Here is a 14,911-nt window from a genome sequence, read left to right as displayed (position 1 = left end):
TGAGGCAAGCTGCAGGCTAAACATTATTTCAAAAAACTTCTGGTATCTTATTTTCTCAACACTTCTGCTCAGGAAGGCTCCCAGTGCTTGTGATATGATATATTAAAACCTCTCAACACAAAGGAAAAAACAATAAAAAAATAAATAAAAGAGCAATGGTTGAGCAGCACTATCAAGCAAGTAGCTACACATATGAGAACATAACCTCAATATTCAAAAATAACTTAGGAAGAGTTTAAGAAATAACTCAGCATAATATTGATTAGTCCGGCAGTAACGTCAATGAACGTCCATACCTCGGGTCCGCGGACCGCAGGTTGGTGAAAAGGTAAACTTACACGCCGTCGGGCTCAGATGGTCAAGCATAGCCGGGTTGAACTGTTCAAACTGCGGCTCATCCTATTCTGTCTCAGACATCCGATCGAAGAACTTCTGGGCTTCATCCGGCGAGTCGAAATTGAGCACGTCGTCGCCGTGCATCACTCGCAGCCGGGCCGGGTAGAGCAGGTAGAACTTGATGTTCTTCTGGTACAGGGCTTGCTTGATGTCCTTAAACGCCGCTCTCTTTTTGGCGAGTGCTGTGCTCACATCCTGGTAGATCCTTATAGTGGCACCTTGGTATTTGAGCTCATGATTCCTGGCCCAGCGCAGCGCAGCTTCTTTCTGCTGGAATCTGGAGAAGCAGACCAGGAACGGACGCGGGGACGATCGCTGGCTGGGCCTGACGGTCGGGGAGCGGTGGGCTCTCTCCAGCTCAGGCGGTGTGGAAAAGACCTCGGGACCCATCGTTTGCATAAAGAAATCTGACATGAACTTCACGTGGTCTTTGCCATCTTCACTGCCTTCGGGGATGTTCACTACACGAAGGTTAGCTCTCCGTGAGCGGTTCTCGAGATCATCACAGCGGTCCAGCAGCAGCAGGTTCTGTTCCTGGAGCGACTTGATGGCGGACTCCGCTACTGTCAGCCGTTCAAAGTTGTCACCTGCTACAGCTTCCACAGAGGTGAGACGCTTCTGGAATGAGGTCACTGCTGACTGTAGTGAGTCCAGTGTGTCTTGTACTGGGCGAATGGCCTCTTGAATCAGGCTGGAAACATCCTCCTTGAGTGAGGTTCTCTGTTTGGCAAATTCAGCAGCTAGTTGGTCCATGCCCACCACCGCAGCCGCAGGTTTTTCGGGTGAAACGTTAGCTGTCACTGTCGCTGTAGCAGGAGCTTTAGCTGTTGTCGGAGCACTGCTAGCTGAAAAAGTTGCTAACTTGCTAGCCGCACGTGTGGCCGGAGTTTGTACGTTAATGTTAACTGATTTCGCGTGCTTAGACATGCTCATTTTACGAAAATTAGTTAAGCAGCTGGAAATATGTAGACGTCCGTGCAGAAAATTCGTTAAAAAAAGGAGGTTAAGAAAAGGTGGACCGGGAGCCTTCAAATGTGCGTCCTCTCCCTACATGTCGCAACCGGAAGTCGCTGTAATGTATTTCTGCCCTAAAATGAACACAGACTTACCTGAGGGGTTACATATTCAAGAAGTGCTATTCACCATGAAAAGAGGTAACTCAGTTGCAGTCCCTGTCCCAGTGATCAACAACATAGGACACAGTATTACACTGAGCCCTCGAGTCAGTTTGGGACACATACAGAGTGTTAAAGCTGTGTACCCAGCAGCTTTACAACCTGTGGCACCAGAACAGACACAAGTAAGTGCAGACAACACCACAGACACAAACTGTTCAGAGACAACACATCCCCCTATCAAGAGTAGCGAAGCTTGGGACCCCCCTGTAGCATTAGATTACTTAACTGGGGATCAGCAGGTTTTAGTAAGGAAAATGCTTAGGGAGGAATGTAAAGCCTTTGCCCGGAATGAGGATGATGTAGGCTGTATACCTTCACTGCGTATGCACATTACCTTAACAGACCAGACACCAGTCCAAAAGACGTACATCAGTGTGCCCAAGCCATTACAGCAGGAAGTAAAGGAGTATTTGCAGGACTTGATTAACAGGGGCTGGGTTACAAAATCAAAGTCACCTTACTCATCACTGATAGTGTGCGTGAGAAAGAAATCAGGTGAATTGACACTGTGTGTGGATTAACGTGAACTAAATGATGCTGGATAGTCTCAGTGGTAGCTCATGGTTTTCAGTATTAGATCAAGGGAAGGCATACCACCAAGGCTTCTTAGATGAGGAAAGTCAGCCACTCACTGCCTTCATCACTCCATGGGGTCTGTATCAGTGGGTGCGGATTCCTTTTGGACTGAGTTCAGCTCCGGCTGAATTCCAAAGAAGTATGGAAGAGTGTTTATGGGGTTTACGTGATGATGTCTGCCTGCCTTACCGTGATAATTTAGTCCACAGCCACTCCTTTGAAGACCATGTAGAACATGTTAGAGCCGTCCTGTGTCGATACCAACAAGTCAAACTCACAGCAAAGAAATGTGAACTGTTTAAGTCCAGAGTTAGATTTTTGGGTAGGATTGTGTCAAAAGAAGGCCACAGTATGGACCCGGCAGAAGTGGCTCCTGTACAGGCTTTAAAAGAAAGACACCCTGGCACAGTAGGAGAAGTCAGGCAGATTTTGGGCGTCTTGTCTTACTACAGGTCATACATTCCAGACTTTTCTCGAATAGCTAAGCCCTTATATGGACTGTTAGCAGCCCTGCCCACTGCTCAAACTCCTGCTGAAAAGGTCAAAGTCACTAAAAGAGGGAAAACAAAGAAAGGGGGGCAAGGACAGTTAGCCTCAGCAACCCCAGTGTTATGGACTGACGATCATCACCAGGTTTTGTGCCACCTGGTGGACCAGCTGTCTAACCCACCAGTGCTATGCTACCCAGATTTGAATGAACCCTTTGTTCACACAGATGCTTCTCAGGCAGGACTGGGAGCAGTGTTGTACCAGCGAAGCCATGGCAAGCTAAGGGTAATAGCCTATGGGTCTAGAACGCTTACCCCTTCAGAGAGAAATTATAATCTGCACTCTGGGAAACTAGAGTTTCTGGCGCTTAAGTGGGCCATCGCTTAAGCGATTCAGGGACTATCTTTTCCATGCTCCCTCTTTTGTTGTTTATACAGATAACAACCCACTCACATATATACTGACAACAGCGAGGTTGAATGCCACTGGACAGAGATGGGTTGCAGAGTTAGCGGATTTCAACTTCACTTCAGTAAAATACAGGCCAGGCAAAGCAAACTCTGATGCAGATGGTTTATCAAGAATGCCACTGGACTTTCAGAAATACATGAATCAGTGTACTCAATCAGTCTGTCAGGATACAGTCAAAGCAACAGAGCAGGGCATCTTACTTCAACAAAAAGAGCAAAGTCCACTCCTCAGTTCAGTGTCACTTAATGCTTTTGAGGAAAAGATGGAAACAGATAGTCTGCTTAACACAGTCCAGCCATTATCCAGAGACTTGATACAAGCGGCTCAAAGACAAGACCCTGTGATGAAAATGTATGAGAACAAAGCAACAAATAAGATACCTACTTCACGAGAACTAATGGTTGAGAGTTCTGAGCTTAAGGCTCTAGCAAGAGAGTGGGACAAGCTAGAGATCAGGGCAGACGGGACAATGCACCGTAGAACTCAAACAAAAAGTCAGCTGGTGCTTCCAGAGGTGTACCGTCCTCTCATATTGAACGAGCTGCACAAAGAGGTGGGTCACCTGGGCACAGAAAGGACAGTAAATCTGATAAGAGAACGCTTCTTTTGGCCAAAAATGCAGAGGGACATCGAACATTTTATAACAAATGTATGTGAGTGTCTCAACTAGTCTCTGTCGACTTCCTACATCTAGAAGAATGTAGAGGCGGTTATGAGTATATACTTGTAATCATGGACCATTACACTCGCTTCGCTCAAGCTTATGCCACAACCAACAAGTCAGCCAAAACAGTGGCAGACAAATTGTTCAATGATTTCTGTCTTAAGTTTGGTTTTCCAGAAAAGCTGCACCATGACTTAGGGAGAGAATTTGAGAACAAGTTGATGCATCACCTAAAAACACTGTCTGGCATTAAGGGGTCTCACACTAGTCCGTACCATCCCCAGGGGAATGGACAAACGGAGAGATTTAACAGAACACTCCTCTCAATGTTAAGAACACTCACTGAAGAACTGACTGGAAAAATCACCTCCCAAAAGTCATACATGATTTAACTGCACCACTAATGAGGCCACAGGCTACTCTACATTCCTGCTGCTGTTTGGTAGGCCACCCAGACTGCCAGTGGACTTACTGTTTGGGATAGAGAGTAGAGTAGAGGATTGTTCAGGCTCCTATCAGGACTATGTAGAGAGGTGGAAACAGAGGATGACTCAGGCATATGACATCGCCTCCAGAAATGCGTCTAAGTCAGCACACAGAGGCAAGAGACAATATGACAAGAGAGTGTATGGTCCCACACTCCAAATGGGCAGTCGTGTCCTTGTGAGAAATGTGGCTGAAAGAGGAGGACCAGGGAAAATAACATTTATGTCATCAAGAGGCAGAAAGGGGAGGACAGTCCTGTATTTGAGGTGGAGCCAGAATGTGGCAGAGGCAGGACAAGGGTACTTCACAGGAACATGCTTCTACCCTGTGACTGTGACTGTTACTGCGCCTGAGGATAAGACTCCAACCACAAGACAGACACAGAGAAAGAACAGTTGAAAAAACAGACACAATCAGGTTACTGAACTTGCACAACAAGCAGATAGTGAGGAATCAGAAGATTTTCATGACCTGACATTCACCTGGTCTCCAGCAGAACCCCAAAGTTCACCAGCGCTTAACCCCCCTGCTCAGGAGTTCTATCCACAAGCAGAAGAGACTGTCCCGGAAGTGAGTGAGCCTCCACAAATCGCTGAGGAGGAGCAGCCACACACTGCAGCTTTGGATGACAGTACAGGGGGTGCTGTTGCTACAGACAAGGGAGACTCAGAGGATGAGATCATTGGAGAGGCAGAGCGGAGGGAACCGTATCCAAGGAGACAAAGGAGGCATCCCCAAACTCTGACTTATGATAGACTTGGCCAGCCAAATTTCACAGAGAGAACTGTTTCTACTAAGGAGATAGCTGTCAGCAACTACTGGCGGCCCTGGTAAATGGACTGTAAACTGAAAAGACATTCTTACTCCTTTTGAATTATACCTATGTGCCTTGTGAGAATCTTGTTTTAGGAAACACAGAGACTGTTGGCCGATTTATGTGTTTTGTGTTTATTGGGTAGTAGTGATAAGAAAAAGAAATGACCCATAAAAGTGTATGAGCTCATGGGTGTGCAATATGCAGTAATGCTGCAGGTAACTGGACATTAAGACTGATTACATCAGGAGTATTCTTGACTGCAGTGCAGTGGCAGTCAGGGCATCTCACAAGCCAGGTTATTACTTAAAAGTGCGCCCATTCAGTTTCACAACAGTATATGTACTTGTGTGAACGGCTTTAAGGTATAATTAAATGTCAGGATGACATTTTTTTTAAGTGGAGGAGGGTGTGAGGGGTCAGTTATTTCAAGACTGTTTTTGTTTATTATTGTTGATATATCATATTGTGAATTTAGAGACCCCCCCCCCCCCCCCCCGATTTATTTTTGTGTGTAATTCTGTTCATTTAATGGTTTAATTTACAATGCATTTAATTCATTTATGTGTTGCGCGCTATTTAAGTTCCGCCACCAGGTTATGCTGTTTAGGCAATAAGAGATCATTTGTTTAATGCGCTAAGAGAAGAAGAAATCACAATTCAGAGTTGTTATTGTGGAACCAGCATGAGAGCGTACATGCTAGTTGCTTTAGCAGCTAAGGACACGCAGGTGGACTGTAAAGTTATTGTTTCCTACTGGATATTGTGGAAAATAAATAAAAGACACTGTGAGAGACGGTCCGGCTTTTGAATTTATCCTGAGCTGCAACACGGGCACAGTAATCCCGTCGGTGTCCACTGCTCACACAGCTTTGGGCTCATCCTCTCACTACAACTCTTGTTTGATTAATTTCTTTATCTGCTATTTTGGTTTATTTGTTTAGATTGTTGTAGATTTGGGAGAGTTACTACTCTTGGTACCCGTCCACAGCTGAGTTTAGGTGTTTTGTTTCATTATTATCTTGTTATTTTGTGTTCTTTGTGTGTATATTGGTGGTTTGTTTTTGTCAGTTGTGTAGCCATAGATTTAATTCTTTTCTGTTTGTGTGTGAGTGCTGTGTGTGTGTGTGTTTTAGTATAAACATCTTTTAAACTGTGCAATATACTACATTTGCCTGAGTGTCCCTTTATAAGTGGTATTACAATTGTTTTGTTTTCTTCTGCAGGACAGGAGCTGGCAAAGTGTGCGGCAGGCTTTCCCGGTGGTGGTTCCCCTCTCACTCCCCTTCATTTGGTGTGACATGTGGTGGTTTGGTTTGTAGTGGTTTTCTTTGATTTGAGTTGTGTTCTCCCTCCCCCCCCTTGGTTTTGTTTAGTCTGTCCACTCAAACTAAATCCTAGTTATTTGTTTATTTTTGTTACTGCAATTAATATTTTGTTGTTTGGCACTCTAGGCTGTATACGTATTGGCATCTGTTATTTTAATTACCGTAAATCTTTTAATTAATAAATCTTTGTGTATATTTGGAAGTCCGTCTCCCGTCCTCTCTGTGTGACCTACTATTGGTTGGTGTATTTCCTGGGTGATAATCCCCAGGTGGCGTAGTTTGACAATCCCCCAACTAAATCAACAAATTAACATTAATTATTTAATGACAATGAAAACTAAGATAAATTAACAACCAATAAAGTCAAAAGAAAAAGACAAGAAAAAAAACCAGATAAGATGGCCTGACCCCGTTAAACCCCCCACGCACACACTCATACGCTCACACAGCCAGTTGCCAGGTATGACCATTCAAGCTGTCCCAGTCCACACCCCCCCCCCCCCCCCCCCCCCCCCCCGTTTTTCATCATCGACCCGATGATGTGCTCTAAAGATCTAAAAGCTAATGCCAAGGCCTGAAGAAAGCAGACACAGCATTTGCCTGCGAGGGTGAGGGCCTCGCCTGAGCCAACTCATTGGCAGGCCTGGGAAGGTGATGGGGGTTCGAATGGCGGGAGAAGCTGCTAAAGGGGGGCGGATGAGTAGAGGCTAGGGGTATCATTATGTTGGTAGGAAGTGCCAACATTGGTCGTGCTGTCTGTTGGACAGCAGTTGTGTCACTTTCTCGGGGTGCGATGGCCAAAGGTGCGGAATGATGAGAGGGCAAAGGTACTGACACAGTGGTGGGCGGTGCCAACACAGGTGTATGTAGGACTTCCCTTGTGGCCTGATCGGCTGGTAGGTTAGAAGTTTCCCTTACCAAGGCCAACCAATCATCATCCAATGACTCATCGTGCATTACTGGCTGATCAGGCAGACTGGAAAGAGAAGCAGAAGTGCCACCTGTAGAAGCAATCCCGGCGACAGCTTTCAGCAAAGTACGATGCACCCATTTGACCTTAGCAAGATCATCAACTGGTGCAACTGTGTACACAGGACCTTCTCCAGGGGGAGCTTTAATCACCCTATGCACCACTGAGTTCCACTTATCCTGAATCTTGTGACGACTTCTCCCACCGAAATCCCTTAACAGCACCAATTGGCCCTCGTTCAGGGGCTCTGTCCAAACCGCGTGGTTGTGGTTTCTCTTCCGTTGCTGCACTGCAACCTTCAGCTGGTCTCGGAGAACCTGTGGGCTCCTGTCAGCGCATCCAACGACTCTTCAATACGAGGAAGGGGGAACGCGTCCTTCCTGGTCTTGCTGTTAAGTAGCAGGTAGTCTACACACAAGTGCAGACTCCCATCCTTTTTCTTAACCACCATAACCAACAATGACAAAATCCTCAGCAGATCTTTTTTCAATGTTTGGGATAGACTGTGAAAGTTTTGTGCCAGCTGTCACACTCACGGTTCATGTCATAGATCCACTGTCCACTAATACCCTGAGGACGTTGCCACCATCAGTAGTCACATGTGTAGAACAGTTCGTCAGTCTTTGGGTGTTTTTGCAGGTTTTGCACAATCAGTGTTTTATGTGATGAGACTTTGCTGCTGTAGGTGTGACACAATGTTTCATAATCATCAATGTCTGTCAAATCCAGCGTGGGAGGTTCACTCACATGATCTGCGCTGTCCTCCCCTGCATGCAGATCATTTAGTTTACCTGCTGGCCATAGAGAGGAGGGCGCCTCCCCTCTGGGCAGTTGCATCTTGAATGGCCAGTTAAGTGACACAGGAAACACAGCCTGTTCTCTCGACAGTGTGTGAGGGCTGAGTGAGAGCCATCTTTACAGATAGACAGTTAAGCCCTCAATTCTGGGAAGCCTGTTGTTGCTATGTGGGTTTCTATTGGCTCGAGCAATCAGTCTTTCTAGAGTGGAATTGTCTTGACTCTCAGTCTTTTTCAGCTCAGGGGCATCAGAAACTGAAGTAGCATTAGGGCTAACCTTAACTGCATTAATGTTGATGTTGTTACTCTTCTCATTAGAAGACCTGACTCCCTTCTCTAGATGATATTCGTCTAACACTTCCTAAACCTCACGAGCTGCACATTTATCAATTGTCTTGGACCGAAAAGGAAGAGCTAGATCTCTACTGGGGCAATGTCTGATGAACATATGTTGCACTCTGGAAAACAGGGATAAATAATCACACAAGTGATTCAGCGTTTCCTCAAACAGAGCTTTAGTGAAGTGAGCACAAATCATGTTTTACAACAATACCCCCCTGGCTACCAAAAGGGTAGCCAGGGGGGCCCGGGACCCCTCAGGAATTTGATTGAACACCCCACGTGCCAACCCTGTTGATTGACAGGTCACTGTACGTGTATTTGTTGTTGGGAAGAAACAGTATTAAGAGAAGACAAGCGTGGACGGCAGAATTAACGTCTTTCAAGATCGAGAGGACATTCTTTCAGGAGATACATCTCAAGTAAGTTGTATATCATGATGAATCATAATTATCACACAAAACAAGCACTTTGCACTAGAATAGTTTTGAATGAGGGAACAATGTCATTGTGAGTTTTCAGCAATTGTAGAGACATTAAGTCAACTCAGGTCAAGGACTGCAAGTGAGAACTCCCTCCCCTGCTCTCCACCTTCTCCCCTTCACTCTGATAAACGAACCAACAAGACACATTGTCAGGGTTAAGGGTTACAAGTAAGTTCAAAACATTAACAAACACGCAGAGCAAAAGATCGCTATAGCCAAAATATTTCCGGGCGTCCGCGATTGGATTCCATCGATTGTCAGAGTATGTACATGGCTCAACTGTACAGCTACAGTGATGGCCATGGTATCAAAATAAACCTGAAGACCTAACACACACGTTGGCCACATCTCTGATAAGCTAAAAAGAGTGAGAGATGTTGAGAAAATCCTCCAAAAAGCATTAAGCTTTTGGGGATGGAAAAACTGGCATGATCTTATTCAGATATTTCTTTCTCTCCCTCTTTCTCTCTTAGCATCAGGCAGTGCTTCCCTCTTTCTCCTTTATAGGCAGGCTCATGGATGATTTTAAAGTAACCTACCTCAATGAGAAAAAACTTTTCTTTTAAAGGGACAGATGAAAAATGAAGAGAAAGGGAGATATTTCAGACTTTTTTTTAAAGAAGCATAGATTACACATAAATGAAACCCAGACAGTCCCCACTCCTGATACCAGCAGCTGGCCAGTGTGGTCAGACACAAGGAGCTTCTCTATCACCACCAGGTCAGAGCACACAGGGGCAGTAAATTGCATGACATTGTAACAATGGATATTTTGACAGATTAAGCATTATTTGGAATTTCAATTCAGCTTGTACTAATAGATGATTTTGTGTGTGGTGTTAATTTATGGCTTCTTTTTACAATGCAGTTTCATCAAGGGATAAGAGTGACACAGATACCTTTGCCTCTGAGAACCCCCCCCCCCCCCCCCCCCCCCCCCCCCCCCCCCACACACACACACACACATCTACATCAAGCCTCATGTATTGTGTACCAAAAGGACCAAGTGGTAAGCTCATACATTACTGGCCTTACATAAACATTTTAAACCTCAGCTATTCTGACACAGCTGATAACAATGGCATTAATTGGCCCAAAGCCCAGATTCAGCCTTACTTAAGTTGATCTGAAGCTTATGTTATAATTACTGTTGTGCAAATTTCTACACACAAACTTTGTGGTCGTTGTTAGCCACAGTGCTTGATTTTGTACTTTAGTAATACAATAATAATTTGTATTAGTTGGGACACCCTCATAAATTCTTGCCCATCCCCTTGAAAAGATTTTTATGACGTTTTTTTTAACCCTGCACATTTACTGTTTTTTAACTCATATTTATAGTGACTTTATGGTCTTTTTAGTCATATCTCAGCACTTCTTTATGAATTGTTTCTTTTAACTTAATGCAGCTTAATATACTATTACACATACAGTCCGTGTGACTTCAACGCTGGGGCTGTCAATCACCTTACTCTGTTCTTTAAGGCTACTTGCAGCAACATCAGCAGCTCTGTTCAGTTTAAGCCAATACTCATATTGGTCCTCTTCTTCTTTTGGTAGGGTGGAATAAAAGTCAGCTAGAGGTACAGAGTAGCAATTGCTAGAGCTGAAGTATTTGTCCAATGAGTGTCCATAAATGACCTGTGGATTATGTTGCACATCGATCTCACCATTTCTTATTCCAAACCTCACAACATCCTTTGCTCTCCCTCTCAGGAGAAGAGAAGAGAATTTCCTCAGCTTCATTCTCCAGCTGAACACCACTTTTGAGGATGTAAGTCCTCATTGACTCCTCCCATTCATCAACAGTCAATGTATCTGAACTCTCCCCCCGGAATGCAGGTGGGTCTTTGACTTCTCGCTGAGTGACCTGTTGGACTTGGGAGAGATCCAGAGCTAGAGTCATTATTATTGCATGTCTTGTCATGATCTGTGCGCACAGCAGCCGTAGGGCTAGACGTGTTGAGGTGTGACATAATGCTATCAGGTAGCTGCTGCCCTATCTGCTGCACAATAGTGCTCATTTGGTCAGCTAGTCTAACATCATCAAGAGGGGAATGTGGAACCGATGTACCAGTGCATTGTGATGGATTCAACTCATCTGAAGGCTGAGTCTGAGGTGTCACTACATTTGTCTTCACCAAAAACAGTCCCCCACTTTATGGTAACCCAGTGAAAATGGAGCAGGTGTGCTGTGCATCCCTCTAACTCTACCAAAACTGAGGGGAGACACATCAAATGGTATCAAACTTACTGACACTCATACCTGATGGTTAAAACCACACTCAGATAAAATAACAATCCACAGAGAATATAGCTGTTAGGAGCCAAATAAACCTGACAGTCAAACACAGAAGAAAATGATACAGCTCCAAAACGATGCAGTAATGCGAAGACATCCACGCGGTCCGGCTTAGTCATGGACAAGTCACGGCACCAATATAACCACTGTGTTGTGTCTTCTGCTTAAACAGGAGCTGAGGTAACATCAGGTTTATTGTTCTGCATTTGGAGCAAAGGAAAACAATCAGCAATCGTCTTGTCTTGTGGATATGCAATGCATGCTCTGTCTGTAGATGAATCCTCTGTCTTTTTAGAATTACCACACTCATTTTGGAAACATAGGTAAATAAAATAAATGAAACAAAACAAAAAAATGTCTCTCTCTTAAATTTAAAAGGGGAAATTACTAACTATAAATATATCTATATATTACACTGAACTGTTACCTGTTTTTGTATATTTTTTCATACTTTACAAAAACAATGTAACCTCATATATCAAAACACAGAAAGTTATCTCATCTGCATGTTTAAATAAAACAACTAATACATTATATCATACCTGCATCTGGAGCAAAGGAAAACAATCAGCGGTAGTCTTGTCTTGTGGGTATACAGCGCGTGCTCTGTCCGGAAAGACACATGTGTATTACAGTTAGCTAACTCTGCTAAGTTACATAAAAAAACATAGGGGGTAACTTACAAAAAACATGACGAAATTAATGTAAGCCAGCTTCACTTTCACATGCTCTGCAATTAGTTAAAACTGTTTTTTCTCAGACATAAAAAGATATGTTACCTGTAGGTGAATGCTCTGCTGCTTTGAGGATTACCCATGATCCTTTGCTATTACTCTCTAATGCAGGTAAATAATTAATAGCAGATGGCGTAGTTGTCCCATTAGCAGGATTTAACCTGAACCTTTCTTACCATGCTACACATGCACACAGACATATAAAAATGGTGGTCTTAAATGGTGGAGCGACTGTCCAAACTCAGCATAAATACATACACACACACACATATACATATAGAGTCCTCCCATAGTGTGACTAATAGCTCACACTCTGCAGCCATATCAAAGTTCCCACCAGCTCCACCAACTGGTAGCCACAAAGATCTATTTCCTGTCCCTTTGTTGTTATATGAAGCCTTGGCTGCCACTGCTAACACACAGCTGTCTGTCACCACTGACACTGGATCCTCCAAGCATTGCAACACGTGTGTTGACCTTTGTTTTATGAAGTCGAAGCTTTAAGGTGATATCACTGGCAGATGTAGTCTTTAAGTCACAGTAGAGACTATTTGGTTGTAGTGTGCCTTGATGGGGATTGTAAGTCTTACTAGCCCAGATCATTTTGTTTATCTTGATTGTTTCAGTGTCATAATCTTTTAACCTAGTCTGTATTCTTCCCTTTATTTGTGTTTGATTTGCACTGTTTGAGGTATAGTTATGATCGATTTACACAGCAGACCAGACAACAGGTTCAGCACACACACTCTCCATCCTCTCAATATGTTGATGTTGTTGATAGTGTGTGGAGAGCCTGTTTGTAGTAACCTCCAGTGATCTGCTTCTGTCTCTTATGTTACTAGAAAATGTTTAGTGCATTCAAAATCAGTCAGGTCATCATGAAGTATTAGATTATATAGAATTATATATGGTGATAGAGGCAGGGAATGGAGACGACCTGAGGGATTGTATGTAAATGGCCACACAGCCAGGAGAGTTTTAGAAGAAGTGACAAACTTACTTTACAAAGTTTTGATGTAACCAATTTTCAATCGGAGAAGACTGAGAAGAGTTGATATTATGAAGTAATATCCTGTGGAGTCACATTTTTAAGTAACTGGACCTTTGATAAAGACACATGATGGGAATGAAGGTGTTACTTTCCTGATAAAATCAGGATGTTATGAAGCTCAGCAGTATGTTATCTGCTGAGCTTATGAGACCAAACACTTCATCTAAATGTTCTACACAGTACATAGGTAAACTAGAAAAGTAACTTAGCTCCATTTGTAAGGAGCTAAATCTCCACAGCTGTTTTCAGTAATACTTCTTACCCCTTCAGCCGTGGGACCTATGATGACAGTGACCAAACCTTTAAAACCACATTAAGATTGCAGCTGAATTAATAAAGATCATATCAGGTCATTTAAAAAATTACAATTTCCACAACTCTTCACTAATGATACTTTTGAAAAATGAAGTTTGTAGGGCTGACTAACTTGACTAATAGAAAAGAAAACAGTTCTTCAAAGCCTGATTTGTTTAATTGTACTCTAAATAATCACTAAATGTAATAAATAAATAAAGCTGATTTCATGTCCATCACTGGATTGCCCAGTATAATAGTGCTATATCAACATCCAGATGGTGTTTGATGCCAGATACAATCTACATGACACATCAGTGTTTTACTTTGTTTCATGTATGCAATCTGGCACAGCTTGTACAATATATTAATGAATTCTATCTTTGTGTTTCTTTATATTCATTGTTTCATTTCACATTCACTGACACAGACCTGTCAACCAATCACAGTGGACATAGTGATTAAGTTCGTTGATGATAAGCCAAATTAGATCCTTTGTGAATACGACCCCAGGCTTCCATGAAATGTGCTGTGCATGTTGATCGTCGTCAGAGGCTGACTCCTAATGTTTATGCTGGACTGTGCTCGATGTCACAAACAGGCCTACAATTATTATAAAAAATATTCAACACATCACATTACTTCAACAGCTTCCACTCCATGGGCATAATTCATATATCAAAGTGTAGACCATTTTGGCCTTTCATCCAATGTTACTTCCATTAAAATAAGAGTCACGCTTTTACAATAAATTGCCCAATAACACAGAAATTACTAACAGTCCTACTGACCCCAATGTTATCTGAGATCTGACTGTCCTTGTCAAAAACAGAGATGATGGTGATACATATTTTATCTCCAGTGAAGTCTAGTTGCTCACACTGACTTTTTCAATGTGACTTTTAGTTTTTGAGTTATAAGAGGTTGTTCAGTGACTAATTTTGGCTTAGGGACACTGAATATGAATGTGGTTGCTTATCTTGTCGTGCACTGTCACTGTAGCAACCTGTGACTCAGAAACTGACTCACATGTCTGTGTTATTCACACACACACTGTCATTTCCAATATTCAAAAACAAGCCCATGATGGTAATTTTATCATAACAGGAAAGTCATTATGAGCCAAGCTTTTTGAAAAAGTCACTGTATCTGAACAGGGAACTCAGAACAAGTTGGGTTTTTTTAAAGCCCCATAGATTAACTTTATCATAACAGGAAGCTCAGAATGAGACTTTTTTTCCCAAAATAAAAGTGCCCAATGGTCACTGTATGTTAACAGGAAACAAGGGACATAGTTTTTCAGAAGAAATAATAATTGTGGCTGATCACTTGTGATTCCAAAACTATTACTGTTTGAATCATTTTATTCAGTGTAATGTGTCTTTGTCTAGGTCTTAAACTTATTTTCCTTTTTGTTTTGGTTTTGTGACTTCATTGTGACTGCTTCTGCCATTTCCAATGTTAGCTAGAGCTCAATCTGTGCCCTCCAAAATGTCACATTGTCATCAATATATTTGTGAAACAAACTGAGTCTTAA

Source organism: Scomber japonicus, chromosome 1 (genome assembly GCF_027409825.1).
Source record: "Scomber japonicus isolate fScoJap1 chromosome 1, fScoJap1.pri, whole genome shotgun sequence".
In the NCBI taxonomy this organism is placed as follows: Eukaryota; Metazoa; Chordata; class Actinopteri; order Scombriformes; family Scombridae; genus Scomber; species Scomber japonicus.
This window is presented reverse-complemented; position numbering follows the sequence as displayed.